Raw genomic sequence first — 24,666 nt, 5'->3', positions numbered from 1 at the left:
GTGTCTCCCCTGATGGTGTGATTATTACACGAAAGTGGACTTGGGAACTTACCGTGTTTCATTTTCCCCGTGGACTCATAGGAATATCTTGATCACGCGCAAAATTGTGATCCTTTCCAATATATATATATATATATATATATATATATATATATATATATATATATATATATATATATATATATAGCGCTAATGGGATGACCTTGATTCGGGCCTCTGCTGCCCGTGCCGTCTTAAGTAACATAAAAACAATCTTATAACTATGATGTTCAGGGATGAAAGCATTGGGTTTACATTTGGTGAATCGTACATAATTATTAGCAAGAATAGACATTCCTTTCCTTGGTATTGGTCATCCTCTCTAAGCACCGGGGAAGCACAGATGGAGTGGGAGGGAGCAGTGACTTAAGACACTGGAAGTGGAGAGTTGGGAGGGTTAACTTGGTGCTGTGGGTGGCGGACAGAAGGGAGAAATAGAAAGTGAAGGTACAGAAGGATATAACAGAAGGATACAATAATCAAAGATATAAGAGAAGGATACAATAATCAAAGATATAAGAGAAGGATACAATAATCAAAGATAAAGAAGGAAGAGGAAAGGACAGCTAATTAGGTGAATGGAAGTATCGATAAATATAGGTATTAAGAGACGAGTAATAAAAAGATGTCTTGGAAAAGGAGGGTTAGCAACAGATAGCGGGGTAAGAGTTAGAGGGCAGAAGTTGGAGAAACGGTGAACGGAGGCCTTAATGGTAGGTAGTGAGATGAGGGTAGCGATGGGAGGAGGAGAATGACAGCATGAGGAGTGGAAGATGTGGTAGGAATGAGCTGAAAATAAATTTCCTTCTTGTCGTTTTCTGTCTGCTTCTCAGAGACTTTCATACTCACGACGACGCTCTCCACATGCCGTAGATGACACCCGACCCACAGGAGAAGAAACGGTCCACACCCTCACGACGACAATTACATTACAAGCCCCATGACATCAGGACGGCACTTATCCCACATCCTCATCCTCGAACCCACATAGCAAAAGCTTCTCTTTCCTCTTCAAAACAAACATCCACTCCTTAGCCGTCAAGAGAGCGCCCAGTCAACACAGCCCAGGTCGCACCCATCTCAGTTCCCGGAACAACATCTCCTCAACACAATGTAGTGCTAAGGACAACAACGGTTCTACAACCTAAGCCAATGTCCGTCCAACCCTCTGTCGTACAACATCTGAAGTATACTCTCGAGACAGCAACCATCCCACACTCTAGGTTATCGCCCTCTCCATACACTTCACCAAAACATCTGCCCCACATCACCACATTATCATTCAATCTAGACTTCCTCAGAAAAATCCTCGCCCCACACTTCCCAGGAAAACATCGTCTGTACAACTTTATGTAACAGCCATTGTACACTCGCTAAGACCAAACCCACCTCAAAGGTGCAACTTCGAAACCCATCCTTACCTCATCCCTGGATAACAGCTCCCCACACACTCCCTAAGAAACACACAAGTCACATACGTCCCTCGGGCGCAACTCAGCTCACATTCCGACTTCACAATGATCAAAACTAATAGGTTTCCTTGACGACATCGACAAACTTATCTTGAACATGGATGTTTCAGCTTCCTGGCAAATGTAAAATAACCTAAAAGACATAAATTTCATTTGATTCCATTAGGTGTTACGCTTTGTAACATATCAGAATCAGTTAAACCACCAGGTCTTATGTCATCCGTCCTTCCCATGTACTCCCAAGTACACAACCTGAGTCAACTCTGCCTCAACTTTTCCGACTCCCAGATCCAAGTAGCCGGACCTGGTTAACTTGTTTAACAGTTGCATTAACCATATATTTACATTTATAGATTGAGTTCGTGGTGTCTCCGCGTGTATGGCTGCCAGAGTCTCAAACAGCGACGTCATCAAAAGTTCGTCTCGGGTCACCACCAGCCTATGTACTACAATGCCTGCTCTACTGGCGAGGGTGGATGACCAGGAGCCTGGAGCAATGACATCACAAGTTCCACTTCCCAGGTCATCATCAGCCTCGTTTCAACACCTGCTATCTGGTTAAGCGTGGATGGCCCGAGGCTGAGGCGGTGGCAGCACTAGCACCATGAATCAAGCCACCATTAGCTTCGTCATTTTCCAACCAATCATTTGATGTTACGGCTTACGCCAATCACCATCAGATCATTCAGTAGCATGACAAAAGCAATCTCCGAAGCTATGTTTGCTAATACTATAAAGTTACATAGCAATATGTCGACAACTTAGTTTCTATTTTTTTTTTCTTTTCGCTTTCTGGTGATCATTCTTCACGTACTAGATAAGACAGTCAAGAGGAGGAGCTGACCAGTTCTTATGACACATTCGCTGACTTCATCGGTTATTTGTAAATAACCTTCTTCGAAAAGAACGGGAAGACTCCGTTGATGAGAGGGTATTGTTCAATCTTCAAGCAACTCTCATACAAGATGACACGTTTCATTTCTAGTAATCATTGCTCTCTGCGATGTTCAGCTATCAATGGATTTTCAAAGCATCCAGCCTCCAATAAAATACGCGTCATCGCGAATGAAGCACAGGCGTATCTCTTCCAGATATATCTTTATGGTCGACCTAAGTACCAGATGTCTGATGGCAATCATCAAGTGATTGGATATATCTGTGATAATCCTCTCACCCTTGCGTCATCTTCTCTCCGAAATGCCGAGACGATTCTGTAAACTTGTCGGGTGTCGGCCTAGCTGACGAAGGTTCTTGTTGCAAGATGGAGATATATTTTTCATGAGAAAGATGTAACACTGGGAGTAATGAGACAATCGACCGAGCCAATGAAATCCATATTCATACTCAATGATATTGTCTCCCTGCTTTGTCTTGGGTGTGGCGTAAACAACCACGCCACCTGGTACATTGTATGATGTGTGGATATGTCAGAAAAGTATTTCCCATCCCATAATAAAGGTTGACACTTACATTTTGTTAAAAGATGATGAATGTCCACCCGAGAACATCTGATTTAAGATGAAATAAACCAACTGAAGATATAAAAAAAAAATCTTTCAGTATCATTTGATACCACGGTTTCGCTTCCGTTAACAGAAAATATAGACTCAGTACATCCTCTATATGAGAAATCATCTGCTGCCCTCCGGCTACAAGAATAATCTTTTTTTTCCCGCGTGATCTGTACGTGTTGAACTCAGTCTGTACAGCAACGCACCTCCAAAAATTTCTTCGGGTGCTAACGGTGGAGTATTTACCAACAGCCTCGGTCAGGTGGGCTGTGATACCGACTTAGAAAAAGATGATGTTGTAAGAATACAAGAACTTTTCAGATTATAACCCGATTATAACCCCCCCACCCCCACCCAGCCGTCCATTAGGTCATCCAGCCATGGAAGCCGTAGTGATGAAGTTCACAATCACCAAAACCAATCTATTATCATGCAAAAACAGGAAAAAATGGCTAACCCTCAGCAACTTTTTGAAAAGTTACTGTTAGGGTTCTAGTGTGTGTGTGTGTGTGTGTGTGTGTGTGTGTGTGTGTGTGTGTGTGTGTTCATTTTTTGACCTACTTACGTAAGACAGTTAGTCCTCTTCATCTCGATGGAGATATCGTCACGTTAGCTGAGACAGCATGAGCATTTGAAGCCCTAATCAGGGCCACCTCATTAACGCTATATATGTATATACACCCAAACCTGAGCCAGATACCCATTTTTTTCCACCAATCCCTCAGGGTAGACGAACAGCTGGGTTGACTGTGGACAAACTACTGCCATCAGGATTCCAACCCATGCCCTCGACCCTGGACGGCCCGTGCATGTGTCACGGTCGGGAACGTTAACAGCTACACCACGATCATAAATTGTATGCAATGTCTCCATGGTGTCTCCCTCATAAGGCGTGATGAACTGGTTAATGTATGTCAGGAGAGCAATGTCATCCTGTATTCACAGTTACCATCGAACGTTACGACTACCATAATTAGTCAGGACTGCGTTAAACCATTCCAGAACATATTACCAGCAGCAGAAGTAACCAGACGGTATGGGTTAGCTGTGGAGGAGCAAAACCCTGGAAACATTATATTGTTCATGAAATTCATATTCTACATGTACCTTAGCCCAGAACTAGATCTTCCATGAATATCATTACAATGTGAGTTTATGAGACTGGTCCCAAGCCCTCTTAGTCATCACATTCAACCTTCGTTCAAAATACTCATTCCCTTTTCTCACATAAACCAACATCAACCGAAACAAAACGCTAATCCCACATTGAAGAATTCAACACACACGCTTCTGCCACAACCAAAGAATGGAGATAAAATCTACCTTACCCATCAACATGTAATCTAATTCTACACGAGGAGTTATGCCTATTTCTATTTCCATTTTTCATCTCTACTCTTCTGTACAGTGATAGGAAGCTATTCATTCACTTCATTTGATTTTCATTTCATTTCAAGGGAATATATGAATGATGTAAATGGAATTAATACCCTCAAGTGACATCGTATAATTAGATCGATGTCCCATTCATTTCAAAAGACGAAAAGAATGATATTCATGAAGAGCTGGTTAGCTTTTTACTTGTTCTTCACTTTTTATTTATTCCAAATATTTTTGAGATCTCTTACCGAACATTATGTTTCCTTATTTTCCAGATCCCTATGGTGAATAGCTCTCTATCCAAAGCTGCTCTATCATCAGTAGTGTTTTACTATTACCAAGCGTAAGATCCGAGTGTTTGTGAGAGGCTTGTAACCACTGAAGCAGCAATATGTTTAGTGATAAGTAAATAGTCGTTATAAAGAAAAGTAATACAAATACAAGGAAATACAAATGAATTCAAACAGCAACAGACAACTGGGTTCTCTTTTAGGCTGTTTGTGATGGTGGAAAATATCAGAAACTCACAAATTAGAGTGGTGAGAGTGAGAAGGCAGACAGATAATTCAATATGCATAACCTACAAATCGTCAATAGTATGTTAAAGGAGCACAAGTAAAGTAAGTTGTGGATTTGAAGCACAATACTTATCAAGTCTATCATAAACCCTAGCGCTCTCAACAACTTTAATTGGAAAATCATGCGATATTAATCGTTAATCCAGTTGAAAAAAGGGTACTTCGCCTTATTTGAGGTAAAACGTGAGCCCATAAAATTGCCATTATTACAAGTTCAATCAAACGAATCGAGTCTCAAGCAGCTTGTTACATCAAGATTATCAAAGCCTTTCAGAATTTTGATTCCTTGTACTAAATCACCTCTTAACCTTCTCTATTCTAAGCTAAAGGGATTCAAATAGCTTAGTTGGCCTATAGCATTTGCATCTCAGTTGGGAATCATCTTGGTAGGTCGACGCTGCACTCTCTCCATTCTCTCTATGTCTTCTCTTTTATGAAGGATAGCCAATACTGAACACAATATTCAAGATGGGGACGAACAAATGAAATGAGAAGAATAAGGATGATTTCCCTGTACGTAAATTCGAAGGCCCTCTTCTATGGTTCCAAGAATTTTGTCTGCTCTTTTCACTCTTTCTGTGAATTGCATCCTGGATGGAGATCACCAGGGATTATCACGCACACACATTTTTCTCGTTTACCTTTTGCATTTTAACGGAATTCCTACTGTAGTTTGCGTTTTCGATTCACTAACGACATGTAACCCTCTGCAATTATCGATACTAGAATTAATTCATCTATAACCAGTCCATCAGTCTGTGTCAGTCAGTTTGAAGCTGTTACGTTCAAGTTCATTTGTAGACTTTATTTTCTAGTTTCGCATTATCAGTGAATTTTGGTTATCTTGCAGTGTGAACCGTTGTCAATATCATTAATATATATGAGACAGAAAATCGGTCCCACCGGCATTACTCAAATACTTGTACAAAAATGACGAAGTTCCTTTTCTTGGCTCTTATCTCTAGATAAGAGATGAGGAGAGGCCCGTTGGTTTCTTCCATGTAGTGTCGCTAGACTTGATTAGCCCAGAGAAGACGGCGGAAAATGATGATGGATAACACACACACACACACACACACACACACACATATATATATATATATATATATATATATATATATATATATATATATTATACAAGCACTGTTCTGATTCATATATTGCAGTCTTTTTCAAAGAACTTATGAGAAAAATTAAACAAAGTTTGCATAATATTTAATCAGGTAAGGTTCAGCGTTTAACCAGAATAAGGCACATACATCACAACGTCGTGCCCGAATGCTCCTTACCGTCTACCATAAGACTCAGCCTTCCTCCCTTCAATCGATCCTCTCTCCTTCCTCCTCTCCAATTTCTCTTGTGACCTTAATTTCGGCCATGCTGCTCCTCCATCCATATCTTACCTTCCATCTTCCAATTCTTAGATATCCCTCTCCTCTGCTCCCTTATTCCTCGAACTTTCCATCCTGTTCTCCAATTCACCTTGTACTCGAGTTTCCTCTGCTCCACTCCTCTTCCCTTAATCCTCTCGCTCCACTCAATTGCCTCCCTAATCGTCCCTCCCTGCTATCACTTACACGTCTCACTATGACTTCCTTTCCCACCGTCCGAGGACTGGAGGGCAGTGGCGATCCCTTGTGGTTACGTCATATGAATTAACACTTCGGAGGCCATACAGTGGACGGTCGTAAGTTAACAGTCCCCATGGTACTGCAAATGGCGTGGGTAAATTACCAGACAATGGTTGCGAGAGAGATCGCGGGCGCTCGCGTGCAAAGATCTGCCTTTGTATGAGCAAAGGTATGCGCGTGTTTTGTTCGTGCACATGTGTGTAATGCACTGTGCATGTTTTGTTTGTTTGGAATTCGTATGTGTGTATGTGTGTGTGTAAATTATGCAATTACATATTTACGCTTACATGGAAGGAGCTTTACACCGGAGGCCCTATCTAAACCCTACACATATGTCACACACATTTCTACATTATCTTTAGTTACAGACTCCACCACCTTTATTCTTGGCTTAATCTAAAAACCTACTCTTGTTCTGCCATGATAGAATTTTCTCGGAAATTTTTTAACTATCTTTTACTGATAATATTTATATCTTTTGCAGGTACGATTCCTCGCCATTTTGAAGAATTATTAATTAAGCACATCATCAAAACGACGGAGGAATAAAAAGTTCCTCCGTTTTCTAATCTTAGGTATTTCAAGGGTGTCATTTCCTTCATAGCTTTAACCCCTTTATCTGGGGGTCTAGTTCTATTCGGTTGCTCATGATTTTTCTCTGGTTACTCGCAAAATCTCCTTTCGCAAGGTGACCAAACTTAAGATGTATATTCAAATTGTGATTTAGCATTTTCATCAAAGATGCGTTTTACATACATGTATTACGTATGCATATGTGACTGTGTGTCTGCTTTTGTGCTTATCTTTCTGTGTATACAAGGATGACATATATTCTGTTGGAACCCTATCACTTAACCTCTCTCTTATCAAATATTTTCCAGAACTTTTTGTTGCTCTGTGTTTCCACTGTCTTATCACTCACTTCGCTATATTCGTCAGTTATCTACATCTAAGTACCTTTCTCACATCATTCGTAGGTCCTCTCTTGTAGCGCACTTTAGTCGACTGGTTCCATCCTAATACGCACAAATGATCAATATCGGCGTTGTGCGTGTCCATGTGTGTGTGTGTGTGTGTGTGTGTGTGTGTGTGTGTGTGTGTGAGAGAGATTCTATTTGTGTGACGAGGAGGCAGCTTTAAACTCGTGCTGACCCGTCTCTTAAACTTGTGTGCATATATATGCACACACACACACACACACACACACACACACACACACACAAAAGCCTGTGCCTGGTGCTCATTTCTTCGGCCAGACCCTAAGATATGACAAACAGCTGGGTGGACTGTGGACCGGGTGCCATGACCAGAATTCGACCCTATGCTGATTTGATCCCAGGCGACCCTCGCGTGCGTGACAGTTAGTGTGTGTGTGTGTGTGTGTGTGTGTGTGTGTGTGTGTGTGTGTGTGTGTGTGTGTGTGTGTGTGTGTGTGCCTGAAGCGCGTCCCGTGTGTCTGGATGAGTTTGAAAATTCTTGAAATTTGAGGAAAACAGAATGTTTCATGTATAAACGGGAATGAGGTATTTACTTACCTAAGTCATTTTTGAAGATTTACATTTTCTTTCGCTCACATTTATACGTCACAGCATTTTTTGGTGTGTGTGTGTGTGTGTGTGTGTGTGTGCATGAAGGAAGTGCAGTGGTATAAATGTATGCTTAGTTCTTGGTTTTTATCACTGGTGATTTACCGCCCTTACGTGAAGGTATACGTGTAGCAGCCATTCTATTTATTGTTGGTAAGTAATAAATCTGTTTACAATGGGTAGTTTTTATAGCAATGTCATTCTTTTTGCTGTTCATTCACACTCCATTAAGGTCTGTTATAAACATTCCAAGCGTTGTCGTGTCTGTATACATGGGGAGTCCCTCTTTCCAATGACAAAAGGCAACGAAAGATCGTGATGGTATCTGCATACAGATGAATGCATGCAAATCCTCACCACCATTCACACGGCAGACGCCGATACAAACGCTGTTGTACAGACCCATTTCGTTCAGTAACGAGCAATTGTGAAAGTGAACAGTTCGTACATTCATAACCTTCATTAAAGCGTCACAGGCAAAACAACATCGACAGCGTGTAAATAAACGGGTCACATAAATTCGTGCTCAAGACCACATCACCGACACGTCATCAGAGAACCTGATGTCCTGAGGTGCTATAGTGGGTTGATAATGATACTACACACCAGGGCTCGACCAAACCCTTCTCTGCAGGAGTAAGGTGAGTGTAAAGTGGGTCAGGTGAGGCTGTATGGGAGGATAAGGAGAGAGGTGAAGAGTCTCTAACCAAGAGTTGGGATACGATGGAGTCATAACATATCTGGACGTTTGTTTAACTTGGTCCCGTTGAGTTCAGTAGAAAGGAAACTTTTCCCAAGGATACAGCCGCGCGAAAGGTGACTTTTTACTCACACACACACACACACACACACACACACACAAACACACACACATTATACATATATATATATATATATATATATATATATATATATATATATATATATATATATATATATATATATATATATATATATAACCCAACCTCCTAGTAACAATAAAATGATTACCCCAACCTCACACTTCCGTAACCTCTCGTCAGACGTCTTCCCCACACCAGTAACTATAACACTGCAAACACAGTCTTAAACTCTAACCCACCAGACATACACCCATCAGAAGCCTCAGTCCCTAGACAAGCAGGAGTCACACCCTCCCGCTTACGCTCTGGTCATCACCTGTTACTACACAGCTACAAACACCGTTTCAACTTATCCCAAGACCCTGCATGACCGCGACATACTTACCGTAAGACACAGAGCACTTAATACCCAACTGCCCTGGACTCTCTGCACATAGACGAAAACAACATAAGAACGCTTTATTACCTGTGGTCCCGGACAGTGGACGTGGCCAACTTCTTGAGTGCTGCAGGAGCCTCATAAGAACAGAGGAGACTCCTGAGACTTGAGGTTAAGGTAAGATATATGTATCCAAGACAACGTAATTATATTGCCTGGGGGGGATGGTAAAATGGAGTGCTGATTACCTTTGCTAGATGTTTTCCTGAGTTCATATGACATCAATGATACGCTTGACGAATTCTCTGTTCTGCACAAATGGCTGCTTGCTTCTAGGACAAGTCTGTGTGCACTTCAAGCTCTGAAGTTTCGTTCTATAACTTTAATGCATCAAGTGGTTTACTGTGTGCTTTTGAACATTCATAACTTAACGACAATCGGAAAGCAGCACGGTTAAACTTTACACTTGTCCTATACCTAAGACAATGAATAATTCAGGAAAAAATCCCTCATGATACATCTAGCTAATAATGAGCAAATTTATTCCTTATTCTATCCTCACAACTTCTACTCATCAGAAACGTTACGGCAAAAATGAGACGTTGAATGTGTAATTATGTTAGCCAGAACCAGCACGAGCCTCCAATTGCCTGTTTTCCTTTTGGCTGGAGGTGACGGGCAGGGCAGGCGCCGCCGGGGTAAACGAAGCCGACAATTCTCCCAGGCAGGTGGTACTGTCCCGACCCCGACAGTTACCAAGTTCGCACTTAGAACTGAATTATTCAGATCATCATAATCCTGTCTTGTTAGTCATGTAGGTGTTTACGTGGGATCAAGAGACGATGGATGGAGGATTGAAGGGGAAGACTGTCGGGCCGACACATGACATTCTTAAGACAGAAATTTGATAAATATAGTTGAGAAAGGAGGCGTTGGCATGTGGGACGGAGTAATAGTAGTAGCCTTCCACCCTCGGGCACGACAGCTGCGGAGGATCATATGAGCGACCCTCATCTGACTATGGGCACGTGCCCGAGCTCACACCAGGGAACTTTAACACCATCGGGACTCACCACATCTGAAGATCTGATCCGTCGCGAATGTATCATGAGTTACGCTGATAAGAATTTCATTGGCTATTATTATTGGTCACTGAAACAGTCTCTCTGACAGCTGTTTACAGGGGCTCTTCTTGTAGCCCTATATCAAGAGATAGTCATCCCAGTAATTGTCACCAAAGTGATAGTAGGTGTTTTGAAACTTTTGAAGGTTATTGAGTATTTCTTTAACGATAAGATCGTCATTATCTGTACTCATACTATGATATGAATGTTGAAAAGAACAATAAGAAACTCTACTTGATCTTCAAGTTCGTGATAATGGCTTAGAATGCTTCTGTTCAGTGTAAAGTATTTGATGCTAGGAAATGAGAGACACTGTATAATAAATTCCTAATCTCAAGATGAACTGAAAAGTTGTGAGAATCAAATATGTTTTTAATATAGTTAAAATTGTCCATTTCAAATATGGATATTACATCTTTTTATGGTTACTGTATTATATGTCTAGATCACCCTTGAAATATGTGATTATGGTTCTTAGTTTGCAGCCGCACATTTGTAGAAACCATATGTGCTATATATATATATATATATATATATATATATATATATATATATATATATATATATATATATATATATATATATACATATATACATACATACGTTTAAATGCGGTGAAATGTGTGAACGAAGACGACGGCGTGAGTTGAAAACAAAAGATAAATTCCCGCAGAGTTTATTATAGTTATACTGTAACACCCCCCCCCCCCTCCCCCCACTTCCAGTACTCCGGCCCAGGCCAGTCGCCCTCTGGTAAGCAACCAGAGGCCAGGTGCTGGAGGGACCTATTAACGGAAGTTCTATCCCGGTCATTATAGCTTCCCCATCGGTCAGTGAGTGAAGATCAAGCAAGACATGTAACGCTGGTTGGTTTGTGTTGCTAATTCCGTCTCCTCGTGAGCTCCACTGTTAATTCTTGGTTTGTTCTATTGTAGTGGTACAAACCATTATCTACATGCTCGTAGCAGTTAATGAAAATTTTCGTCATTAGCATTTTGCCCTTTAGCCCTGAAGGATTCTCATTCTTGTAGAGACATACAGCATACTACTGAACGTCACCCTTACAAGGCGTTTTAATGAGAGTTCCAACTCTCTTGTACGAAAATATCCAGTGCGTTCACAGAGTATCGGGAATGAATGCAGGTCGTCTGACTCCCAAGAAGTTCTTACTTTATATGTCCATAACATGAAGGTTGGGTCCTTGTTAATGTAGCCTTACAATTCTGTATGTCTCTTGTAATTATCTTTGTAATCAAGCAATAAATGATCCAACATGTATGCCTGGTACTAGGATCAATAAATGACATTTGATAAAGGATTGCGAACTTGTTCAACTGTACAGGAAGTGTGTCGATACGAAATCTGCTTATTCAATTAGAGGTCCATTTTACAACGTCAAGTCAATCAAAAGACGTCAGTCAACAGATGCTGTCAGATATAGTCACTAGAATTCGTGAAATTCTTGCGTGATGTCGCAGATTCGCAGAGTTAGTATTCTACACAGAAGAACTTTATTTGAGATTATTTCTTGATCTGACATTGAAACTGCAAAAGTCAGTGTACTATTTAGTAATATGCTCATGTGAAAACAATATCAGTGTACTATTTAGTAATATGCTCATCACATATAATGTGAAAACAATATCATCATAGGAAAATCATACATAATATTCACCTCAATAGCCAAGGAAAGACACACTTTCGGTTTCTGGAGAGCAGAGTGGACAACGCAAAGTCTCATAAGTAGAAACTGTACTTGTGACTTCAATTATCCCTGGTAGAGGACAACACATTTCCAAACCTTGGGATGGGTACTGAGTCACTTCCTTCACTTTTAAGAGCCATACAGAATGCTGCACTTAAATCACATCACTTGGTGCTGCCTCGCTGCTAACTTTTTAGTAAGTGCTGCTCCTGAGCCGCTTCACCTCTCGTTCACTCTTCACACACCACAAATTTGAAACCAACGAAACCAAAGTACTTGTGTCCAAAGAAAGTTTCTTTTTTCTAATTTACAATCTCTTAATTTTGTTCTGAGAATCCACGAGTCAGGTTGTTCTTGGAGTATAATCCAGCTCCCTCTAAGAGACGGAATGTTTCCAGCGGCCTGGTCTTACCATCAAGTTATCGAACGGTCAGTCAGGCACTGGGACACGGACAGGCTCTGTCTGGTGAGGTTGCAAGAGCAACCGTAACGCGCGACTGGCCGAGTGAGCGGCTGCCACGCAACTGCACGAAGAGAGTGGGTCCCTCACAGCCGCCCTGGAGTACGCTGCTCGGCCCGCCCCCTTCGCTTCGCCTGAACCGCCCCCGCGGCCCACCCAGGCCTCCTTCCCCGTAACCCACCTCTCTTTCGCGTCACGGTTACGGGATACTCCATGAGACACTTCCATACCCCCCAAAGTCGCCTCAGCAGACCACTATCTTTATCTTTGATCTTTTCTTTGTGATTCATCCATTCAGTCCAAAGACAAGGTTTCCACTGCCATACAGTCCAGAATTTGTTAAACGTTGAAGCATTAAGAGCATCCCTACTGTCAAATCGCGACCAAGTTGTAGATGAGGGGTGGGCGTGAGAGGCTGCATGCCCGTGCGATTCCACCCTTCAGCATTCGGCCCCTCCCGCCAATCCGCCTTCACGCCCACAGTTGGCAGTATGACGTCAGCACTACTCCTTTCCTCGCTCTACAGCTCGCCCCCTCGGTCGACAGCACACAGTAAAGATATGGTCCCTTCGGCTGATGCACCGCTCTGCCTCCTCTCTGTCAGCCACCAACGCCAACGTGGCTTCACCAACCTGTCTCCCGGGATGGACTCATTCTTCCAAAAACAGAAGCAGAACTAACATTTATTTATGCTGTTTGATTCCAACCATGTATACAGTTTGATGAAACTTTAAAATTTACTGTAACAGAAAATTACTGAGAAATAGATGCACATAATTTGTAGTGGTTGCTTGTAAAGTCTAGCTACGTTGTTTGGTTTAACTCCATCTACTTACAAAACACATCTACGTTATGACTAGACCCTCCTTCTTCATCCATCCATACCATACGTCTAAGTGAACAAGACAGTCACCTACAACTCTTCTACCATGTACTTATTGTCTCGTATTGCTACTTCTCAGTCGTCCTTTAGATAACTAGCTTTCCAATGAACCATCACCAAGCTACCGTTGGTTGTACTCAACTTTCCTTTGTACTCCGACACTAACACTGCCAAGACTTCCTCTGTACCCTTACGCTGTCACCACCAAGGCGGATATCCTACCTCACCGTGGTTCATCATCTTAACTCGTGGTTATCAGCAAATACTAGATCACGTGTATCACTGTGATCAACCGTAGTGTATACCCTGGGGATAGGGGAGAAAGAATACTTTCCACGTATTCATTGCGTATTGTAAAAGGCGACTAAAAAGGGGAGAAAGCGGGGTGCTGGAAATACTCCCTTCCAGTTTTTGCTTTTCCAAAAGAAGGAACGAAGAAGAGGACCAAGTGAGAATATTCCCTCTCAGGCTCAGTCCTCTGTTCTTAACGCTAACGCGGGAAATGGTGATATATATATATATATATATATATATATATATATATATATATATATATATATATATATATATATATAGATAGATAGATAGATAGATAGATAGATAGATAGATAAATCACTAAGTGTATAGGACACTTAGAGAGATAAAGCAAGATCCTCCTTAGAGATTCCCGCGCGTGGTATGACTGATGCGGTACCAATATCCAGCGATCATACTAATGTAGCCACCTTGACCCAGCGCTGGGCAGCCGGCCCCTGGCTGGACCCATGTATCCAGCCAGTACCTCATCCCTCGTTCTCTCTGTCTTTGTCTCGCGAACCAGCACAACAACAATACACGTTTCCAAGTTCTCTTGTGAATAAAGCACACACCCTATGAGCCTCCATCACTCTTTTGATCCTACGTACCTGGAAATTTCAACGCAAAATAGGCAGTGATCTCAATTACACCCTCTCTGAAACGCTACCGGTGACCAAATCATCTTGCGTGAAAGCTACATTAACATTGCACTGTATACTGCGTTTCTCCCTCCAGAAAAATGATACATGTCATTTCATGCAATCATAAACTTGATGAGGACACACACACATAATTCTTAAAGCGTGTATCACACATTCTCTACTCTTGTTTCATAGGGAAGCCATGCGAGCAGTCTTAGAATAACTACTCGCATCCTTCGTCATCCTTAATGGCTTGCCCTTGACGAAGGCTTCATCCATGTCTATACTTTTGTATGGAACTAATAACAACGATGATAATTAGCTCGAAACAGGAGCACACGAGAGGCTAAAGAGATTAATCTTGAGGCGCATTCATGATGGACGTTACTAGTGTACAACTTTTGCAGCTGCACAAACCTAGACGATACTACAATCAGTACGAGCAATACTTGGTGATCAAGACGATTTCTGAGAAGGCTGACTGGAGATTCAGGTGGCAAAACACAGCTCAGAAGCCTCGTCCACGATTGGCGGGCCAGGTGGTGTAGAAGCCGCGAGACATAAGCGAAGAGCGCGGGAGTAGAGGCCAGGTGGTGTAGATGAGCCAACGATGTTGCAGGTGACCTGGAGCATCACACTCTTTCACAAGTTCTCACGTCTCGGCGACTTCCTGCCTCTGGTATCTGGGGACTTCCTGGCTTGCCGCCCTCACCCCTGGCTGGACAACCTCTGCAGCAAGTGAAGGCAGCGTGACCAGCATATTCATGGCAGCGATACAACTTAGGGACGGCCAAAACCCCTTTTAAAATCTCTATTGAATAGGGTGTACATATGTCCTTGAAAATATTTCCAGCTTGCATTACTGATTGGTTTAGGTTATCGTTACGAGGGGAAACGAAAAACGGTTCCTACAACTTTCAATGGTCATGACAGTAGTTGTAATAATGCAAGAAAGTTATATTTTTCCCTCCCCATTTTCTCCAATAATTAGGTATGAAACTGAAGACGAAACAAAGAGTGGATTAATCATAGTCAATTGATAACCGATGAAATTAAAGTGGCCGGGTCGAATGAATACTAATTAACACCTGAGCGATCTTTGCGTGTACCCAGACTCTCGCCAGTGTCGGCGACCTTGCCTCACTTCGTCCGCCCCGGGCAGTTGACGAGCCTTGACCCCCAGCGACACCAAGGACGGCCGTTCAACCTGCCATCACCATCATGATCAGCTCTCCCTCACTACTACTAACCATCAGCCAATCCTCATGATCTCCACCCTGACCGGCCATGACTATTCTTGTCACCATCATTACTGCAGCTACTCCTTGCTCCCATCTTTCATACGATTCTAACCAGCCTTCACCACTAACACCATCATAATCCTTTTTTTTTCATAGCTATGTAATCACCCTTCATAAAGCCTACCATCATCAAACTGGTAGTTCTCCACATCCAAACTACCGTCAACAACCCTCACTATCATCATCACCATTTTGACTAGCCTCCACTGGTGACAACATCGCCGTAACTATATCTTTTACTAACGCTGCCACCACCACCACTACCACCACTATCATCATTCCCTGCCGCTAATACCACCACAGACCCTCGCTACTACTACCAATGACATCATCAATCCAACCACCATCGCCATAGTGGCATGTATGATTTCCTCCTTTATACTTTTAGACTTTACAGCGTCTTGGTCAGGTCATAGTGAGATTACGTTGTTCAGATCTGGTCGCCAACGTTAATGAAAAACGTAAATGAAAAGGACCAAAAAAAAAAAGATACAAAACTAATCCTGTCACCTAAAAAGTAGGAACTAAAATCATATTCATCTTGAATAGCAAAGATTACGCAAAGTAAGTCATTTTGATGACTCATAATAATTTCTTTACTTTAAATAATGATAGAATGACCAGAAATAAAAAGTTCTGTTAAGTTAAATGGAAGGAAGATGAAACAAGTGTGAAAAAATTTCATCAAGCAACAGAGTTGTAAAACTACGTAGTAAAGAACCTCAAACTATCGTCCTCTGCTATTCCCAAGTACCATACATTTTCTCTTCTCTGACAATATATATACATTTTCCTTTTATCTTCACTTTCCTGATTATTTGATATTACTCATCTCTGTTTCCTCCCACCTCCACACTCTAATTCTGACACTTATTACTCATCTCATTCTATCCTCTATTTCATATATCTTAGCATCCTCTCCCCCTCCTATATATTTCATCTTTCACGTTCTTTTCCCATCACTTTTTCCACCTTTCTCTTCTCATCCTTGCTCATCCTTTTTCATATTCCTCCAGCAGCCCCCCCCCCCCTCAGCCCCCTCATCTCCCTTCTCTTCCCCAGCCAGGTGTGTGGCAGGTGTGGTGGAGACAGTTCTCGTCACTTCTCCCATCTTTCCATTTCAACCCCCTCCCTCCCACCGCCAGGTATGAGACAGACATTGTGGTGGTGGTTACTCCAGTCCTTTCCTCTCCCTCTCCCTACCAGGCGCGAGGTACTTGTGGTGGCGCTGCTCTCCCTTCATTTCTCTCTTAATCATCCAGTTCTCCCCATCAAACGTAAGAGACAAGTCTTTCTGTGAGTCCCTTACAACAGTCGAACGTACAGCGCCAGTCACACTGACAGCACTGGCAACGACCGAGCACCAGTCAGATTCGCAGCACCTACGTACTATCATCACAAAGCCGGACATACTCATTACACCGACCACCCATACAACAGCAGTCGGCCTCGCACCGCCAGTCGTCATAACAACACCAGCTGGTCGCAGAGAACCAGCAAGGGCTCACAGCGCCAGTCGTCATAATAACACCAGCTGGTCGCAGAGAACCAGCAAGGGTTCACAGCACCAGCTTCTTCGTTTGTGATACCTGAAGATTTAAGACGGAAGATATCATCTGTCCTGACTGATTTGATATATAGGTCTCTGGTTCACAGCACCTGAGAGCCGTGTAGTAACCACTCGGGCTCACACCACCATATACATACGTTCTCTCCTGTATTACTTCCCAAAAGAAGGAACAATGCAAGGAGCCAGGAGAGGACTTTTTCTTGTAAGACACTTCCCTTTTCATAACAGGGATCCTCACCTCAGCGGGAGAGTAGTGAGTTGCACTGATAAAGCAAGGAGCTTAGGGAAGATTCTCCACCTTACCCGAACTGATATACACCCACTGGTCACTATTGCCACCCCATCATCCCCTCCACCTTACACATCACACTGTGGAGTACTGGCCACACCCCACAAAAGCTGATTACCTCTTACGTCGGCGAGCCTCTCAGCTGACCACACTTCTCTCACAGCTCACATAAAGTCCCGTAAAACGTCCTCCATCCAGCTAACGTAATGATATCACTTCCGAAGAAGTAGAATGCCTCTCTCTCTGACGTAATGTGGTCAAAAAATAGGCGCAAGACTCTAGAAAATGATATTACTTCTTGATCCAGTTTGAAAATGGTATGCGTAGACGGGTGTTTATTATTGTAACTAATCATCATCAAAGGTCAAAGATCACCAAAACTAAATTTCAGGTTTGGAATCTCGGAGGATTCGCGAGGGTGGACTGACATATCGGATTGTACAAATATGTAATCATTATCTACAGTTATTTCATCCTTCGTAAGGTTTCTCATACAACATCAATAGAACAGTCTATATCGAAAGTGATCATACAGCAACCGACAGCAAGACACACTAAAGAGCGGATGGGTATTTGGTCTTAATCAAACAAATGATTATTCTCCCCTTACTAGTGTTCCTCTGACCACTCTACTGTAACCCTACCCCTGAGTCGATTATGTCTGGAGTTCTGAATGTAAGTACCATCAAAAAACAAAGGTTCATGGAGGATAAAGTATGTTCCCCAAGTAGTCTTTCTCGTAAATGCCTTTTTTTTTTACTCCGTCGTAGCCGCACTCCTTCGAGTGAGAAATCATATATTTCTGAAGCGCTACTGGTACACACATATATAAATATATGAACAGACTAAAAAATCCCTATTTTCTACAAATACATCACAGCACAACAGCAGAGCAACTATGATCCATGTAATGAATAATTCACTTCCTTCTTTTGCATCTCGGAAGCGTAAAGTTGACCATGACTTCCCTTAAAGACAAACTTCCTTTATTCAAACTCGCGTTTCCTCCATTGTCACAAGAAGCACAGAACATTACGGAATGTATCTCCTCATCGTGAGAGCTTGTCATACACCTAGTCATCCTTCTGGAGAGCCCTGTAGTTGACCATGGATCTAGATCTGTGTGGGCAGTCACCAGGACGACGACCACGTTACGACAGCGCCAGCGAGCGCACGCCGACTCAAATACAGCTAAGCTCAGGAAGTTTAGCAACACGATCACAACGCAGGCATGACGCATTTGCATTGTACACCATGTTTAACATTAAAAGAATGTCGTGAAGCAAGACACACGCGTGACGCATTCCTTCCGAAGCGTCATGAAACACTCCCGTGGCCGCATGACGCACCCTGCTCACGTTCCAGTGTCACCCAGAGAATTACGCCATCACGTGTATGGCATGATGCAGCGTCGCAACGGGCATGACAGCAATGACGTATCCCGCAATACGGGACATCCACTGATGCAATAATCACTCCGACATGACACCAACATGCGACGTAAAGTCGAAATGAGTCACAAAAAAATATGACTAAGTGGCGGTAGACACGATAAACACTGCCAAGTATTAGATGAGTCTATGACAAAGGAGTCTATCAGACATGACATCGACAAAAGGGGGTCGCTCGCTAGATCCAAGACGATCCTAACTTGTTAATCGAGCGATTTCGTCTATGTGCGGAGGGTGTGGAAAATATGTTGAGAGTGCAAAATGCACTATGAGGGTGTGGAAGTTATGATGAGGATCTGGCTTGAGGTGGGGATCTGAAATGGACACGTTGGACAAACAGATGAAGTTTACGTTAGTGTGAGTCTCACATGAGATGAGCGTTACGCATTCTAACGGAGGCCAGAGAACCACAACGCAAACAACGACTGTGTTCCAGTTATACAGTCAGGACGAGCAGTTTACTTGGAAGAAAACGCAGTTATCATCCTTAAGTGAGTAGATAACCTCTTCTCTCTCTCTCTCTCTCTCTCTCTCTCTCTCTCTCTCTCTCTCTCTCTCTCTCACACACACACACACACACACACAACCTTCACCGGCATCTTCCACTTACACCGCAAAACACGCAACTAAAACCCGGTAATGACCACAGCCGCACATAATACACCGCTCACTCCGGATGTGCATCGGTAATAAGCGGCAGGTATATTGTTGCTCCAGAACACGTGAAGGCTAACCTGAGGGTCGTGCAGCCGAGGAGAAGAGAGAGCAGTTAGGGAGAATGAGGAAGGATATAGTAAGGTGGTTTAAAAGGAGTTGGAAGAGGCAAGGGCATAGGAGTGAGTGAAGAGTCGGTTACAGGAAAGGAAGGAGAAGAGGAAGAAGAGGTGTGAGGCGTGGGGTGAAGGTAAGCAGATGGAATACAATATAAAGAAAGATTTACGGGAGGTGTAGGGGTGAACCTGTACAGGACTCTACGTGGATGAGGGAGAATAAAGCAAAGAAATGAGCGACATCAGGCAAAGGAATAGATCCCAATAAACCTGGTGAGCTGGGAAGGGAAAGAGAAGAGAAGAGAAGGGGAAACAGGACAACAGGGAAAAGATAAAAGATGAAAATTGGGAAGAGAACAATGGAAATGTTAAGGATGGGGTTAAAACTGAAATATAAGAAAAAGTGAAACAAAAGTAAACAAGAATACAGAATGGAAAAAGGAAAGAGATGGATGAGAAGGAAGTGATGAGACGAACATTGGTGAGGTGAGGGGAAAAAGCACTATACAAATAACGTACGAGGGAAAAATTAAGGGAGAGACGGAGGAGAAGGGGAAAAAAGTAGGGCTGTGTCAGGGTAAGGAAAAGAGGAAACTCTGAGAATAGACGGGTAAAAGGCAAAAAAAGGTGGAATGACGGAGTAAAACAACTTAGAAATGTTGGGAGTACTTTTAGGATAACCAGACAATTACCACTTGTGCGAAGGTGCAAGTTCAAAAAGCTGAACTACATCCGATATGGAGGATGGAAACTGAGAGTAAGGGCAGGAAAGATGAGGAAGGATGAGGAACCATCTGGACAAAAAACAGATGAAAGTAACTCGTTCCAGAGAACTGGTGTGGCAGAGAATGGAGGCGAACTTGGAACAGAGGCCTGTGAAATAACAGGGAGAAGAAAGGAAACGAGTCGGGAGACAGGATGGATTACTGCTGCGCGAAGTAGAGGACACGCATGTGGCAAGGTTGTACTGGAGCATATTCACAATATCAGAGGCAAGTGATATGGGAGGGAGGAAAAGAGGAACCAAGAGTTGTTGAACAGCATAAAAGAAATACAGAAACAAGTTGTACAAAAGATAAGGCAGGACGAAAGGTACTCAACAGAAGAGATGACTAATCACAGTCCTAGTATGGGTAGAGAGGAAGGAGACAAACTCACACCGATAAAGCCAAGTTCTATAACTCGGAAAGAAGCATTGCGTGACCCCAGTCAACCAGCAGCTGCTGCCATGACATTACAACCATGTAGCAGATCTCATAAATATGATGTACAGCTTCTATTCTCCACACAATTCAAAGATGAGTCTAAGGATTAAAAGATGAAATCAATGTTACACTGATAAGTGTGCATCAACCTCACGGAAACAATAAGCACAGGGCGACTTAACAATAATCTCCCCCACAAGACGCCGTCTGGCAATAATAGTTTTATCAAAAACAACACCCTTGGTGCACACACATAAGTGCCTATATACTCTTAAATTCTTTGTCATTGATGTGCGCCTTGGAGTCATGCATCCTTGAACCAGTCTTAGAGAAAGTTTCACACACACACATACATTTCACTCGTATAACTTTTTTTTTTTTCTTTTGCTACGATGTAAGACCTGGAAACTGATTCTTTCTTAGAAAAACCACTCAGCTGTGTCACGAGATATTGTTTACATTGAAAGAAAACTTCACCGTTGCAATAAAAAAAAAACAGCACTAAGACGACGCAATTAAAACAGTGGCACGTGATCAGGTGACGACATAACAACATGATCACATCATATTTTCCTGTTTATTGTTGTACCGAAGCTCGGCGTAAGGTAAACTGAACCTTTTAGCTGCCGGATGTAGGAATCAAGATGCGTTCAGCTGGGTGAACCCCAGGATTCAGGTACCGTTACCCACAACTGATCACTCGTATGACGCAGGGAGACCTGACTCATAGGGCTGGGTAGGTTCCCAGGTGTGTGCACAGGTTCCCAGGTGTGTGCACGTATTGCCCAGTGTACCAGGTTCATCCCACTGATGATAGGTCTTATGAACCTGGTACTCTAAGGCTACTCATATCTGCTCGTCTCGGTGTGTGATTACTGCGCGAGTTTCGATTTTCATCATAGACCATGTGCCTCCAGCTCCACCTCGTTATGCGTCTACAGTCCTGCAGGAATCAAGTATCAAGCGCGGTCATAGACGCACACTCCCTGTACTCATGATTAGTGACGTCAAGAGCCAGGGAGTTACGATGATTTATGCATGCGTGTCGTAGATACTTCACCTGTGTGTGATGTAAGTGATCAGCAATGTTATGGATTCAAACTTCAGGTTTTGCGATTTGTTACATGAAAATTTGGAGGCGAGTCTGAAATTCTTAATCTAAATACGAGATAATCATATTTCCTCAAGTGGAGTTTCTCTTCGAGTCTAAAAGCATTTATCTATTTTGGACGTTGCAAGAATACTTTCTCTTTTAAAATATTTGTGGAGGAACAAAAAATTCTTTGTCAGTTTCACCCAAAAACATTCTTAAGTAAAATTCTAATTTCTAATTACTGGTCCCACGAGCATGATCCACAGAGGTGCCCTATATCTTCAGGGGGCTTTGCAAAACATTTTATTGCGAACGGGAAAAATACCAAGGACGTGATAAGAAACAACAGCAATTCCCTGAAGGCCAGTGTTTACACAGCATGAATCACCAGGGGCAGAGAGGCGTGGAGCTAATTAAGAAGTGTTGAACGGTAATTGCAAAGTGCTGCTAACATTACTGACAGCGTCAGACGGTACTGTAGATAAAGACGGCTTTGCATCAGGAGGGATCTGAATAATGGTCTTTTCTTCCCATCTCGTTTAACTCTTGGTGCTCTTCGCGTGGAGGCAGCGCTATGCAACACATACGAGTAGGAGTGACGTTTGAGCAAACGGCAACTATGAACAAAGTTGTTCTGAGAATGGGACAAGCTGCTTAATGTCAGCAACATAGATCTTGAACGAGTATGATGGTGAATTATATATATATATATATATATATATATATATATATATATATATATATATATATATATATATATATATATATATATATGAGTATAATACCTGCACTGAAAAATAAAGGAGAGAACCTGGGAGCTCTATATTTTGGCCCAAGTACCAGGACCCTCCTCAGGACACTTATACATTTTAGAACAAAAGAAATTCGACAAGGTCAGGGGAAGACCGGCATCACCAGAGGAAGGTTGGCAACTTCAGTCATATGGGTCAGAGTAAGGTGTGGGCCTGGGATAATCCTCTTAGTGGGGGCCAATGTGATAGGGTTTGGATTCCACTGCCCTGAAGAGAGACATAATAATCAGTGTGCAGACAACGAATGAAGGAAGATTCAACGATTCTTTTCCCCTTCGAAGCTGCAGGTTGACTTAAACTGGGGCAGTACTCAAGTACATACTGAGCTCTTCACTAGGAGCATAAATAAAGATATTCGATTTATATTTCTCTTAGGTTATATCTTAACTGCTCTCCTGTGCTCACTGACCCGGTCGTTTACGTTGAGGTCAGTTTGACCCATGTGCGCCTTATGCAAATGACTATAATGGTAAGATTTTTACCTATATTTTTCGGAGGGTTTGATACCACTTAGCTGTCATATTCTGTTAGAATATTTTCATAACCCCAAGATTCAAGAAACTGGCAGTCGATATTGTGCGAATATATTGCACAAAAAGGCACACACAAACACACTCACAAAGAAACAGAAACATACACACACACATACACACACACACATATATATATATATATATATATATATATATATATATATATATATATATATATATATATATATATATATATATCCATTCTGACCGCACCATAGCTGTCTCCCTAGTAGACAAAGCAACTCTCTTTGGTTTCCGTTTCTCCTTCAACTATACCTTGCATGATTAATATTGCTTCACCTTCAGAGGCTCCTCTTAGTAATCCTATGCCTCTTCGCGTAATCTCTTTTCGAAATGTCCGGAAACCGTTCTCCCTCTGGGCACAAGCAAGGCTTTTGGTCCTAAAGTTATCCATTCCTAAATACTGAAAGAGTCTGCTTCTAAAACTGAACCTGTGCTTCCTCGCCTGTTCAGATTTTGTGAAAAACCATAATTTTTCCCTATTTCTTGGAAGAATATATTGATACATCCCATCGCTAATAAGGGTGACCGTCCTAACTCCTCAAACTATCGTCCTGTAGCTTTAACAACTACCAATTTTAAAGTCCTTGATTTCCCTCCTCACCTCCCATATACTTAAACATCTTGAATCTCCCAGTCTTCTGTCTGATCACCAGTATGGCTTTCGTACGGCGAGATATACTGTTAATATCTTGACATGGCGTTGCATTGGGTTCTAATTTCTAAGCTCCCCTCATTTGGCTTCTCCCCCCCCCCCCCCTTCCTCCTCATATATAATCTCTTCTATGGCCGACCAATCTCCGTGTTTGTTGATGGATCAATCTTTCCCCCTTTCTCCATCAACAGCGGTGTCCCTCAAGGTTGTGTTTTGTCTCCTACAACATTTTTCTTTTTTGTCAACGATTTCCACGTCTTTCACAAATAAGCCAATGTACTCATAAGCTAAAGACTCAGCACTGCTTTCCTCCACATCCAGATCTGCTCCTAACTCTCTCACTCGATCTGCATCTCGTCTCGTTAAAACTTACCGAAAAAACTCAGGCTTGGACCCGTATCCCATTGGGGTATACGAAATCTGGTTAAGTTTAATAA

General features: G+C 42.4%; 1 protein-coding gene across 7 annotated transcripts in view; it reads right to left on the bottom strand.

The window, feature by feature from the left end:
- Positions 1-24,666, bottom strand: part of LOC139755024 (paired box protein Pax-5-like) — a 227,479-nt gene that overhangs the window by 144,368 nt on the left and 58,445 nt on the right. For 4 of the 7 annotated variants that reach the window (XM_071672954.1, XM_071672958.1, XM_071672960.1 and 1 more), the window contains exon 1: positions 12,218-12,788. The exons of 1 other annotated variant lie outside the window; for it this stretch is intronic. The gene's annotated coding sequence lies outside the window, so the exon portion shown is untranslated. Of the gene's footprint in view, positions 1-12,217; positions 12,790-24,666 lie in introns of those variants that run through there. 2 more of the 7 variants (XM_071672957.1, XM_071672962.1) reach the window with 2 other exon arrangements.

This window comes from Panulirus ornatus, chromosome 18, assembly GCF_036320965.1.
Source record: "Panulirus ornatus isolate Po-2019 chromosome 18, ASM3632096v1, whole genome shotgun sequence".
Lineage (NCBI taxonomy): Eukaryota > Metazoa > Arthropoda > Malacostraca > Decapoda > Palinuridae > Panulirus > Panulirus ornatus.
This window is presented reverse-complemented; position numbering and strand designations above follow the sequence as displayed.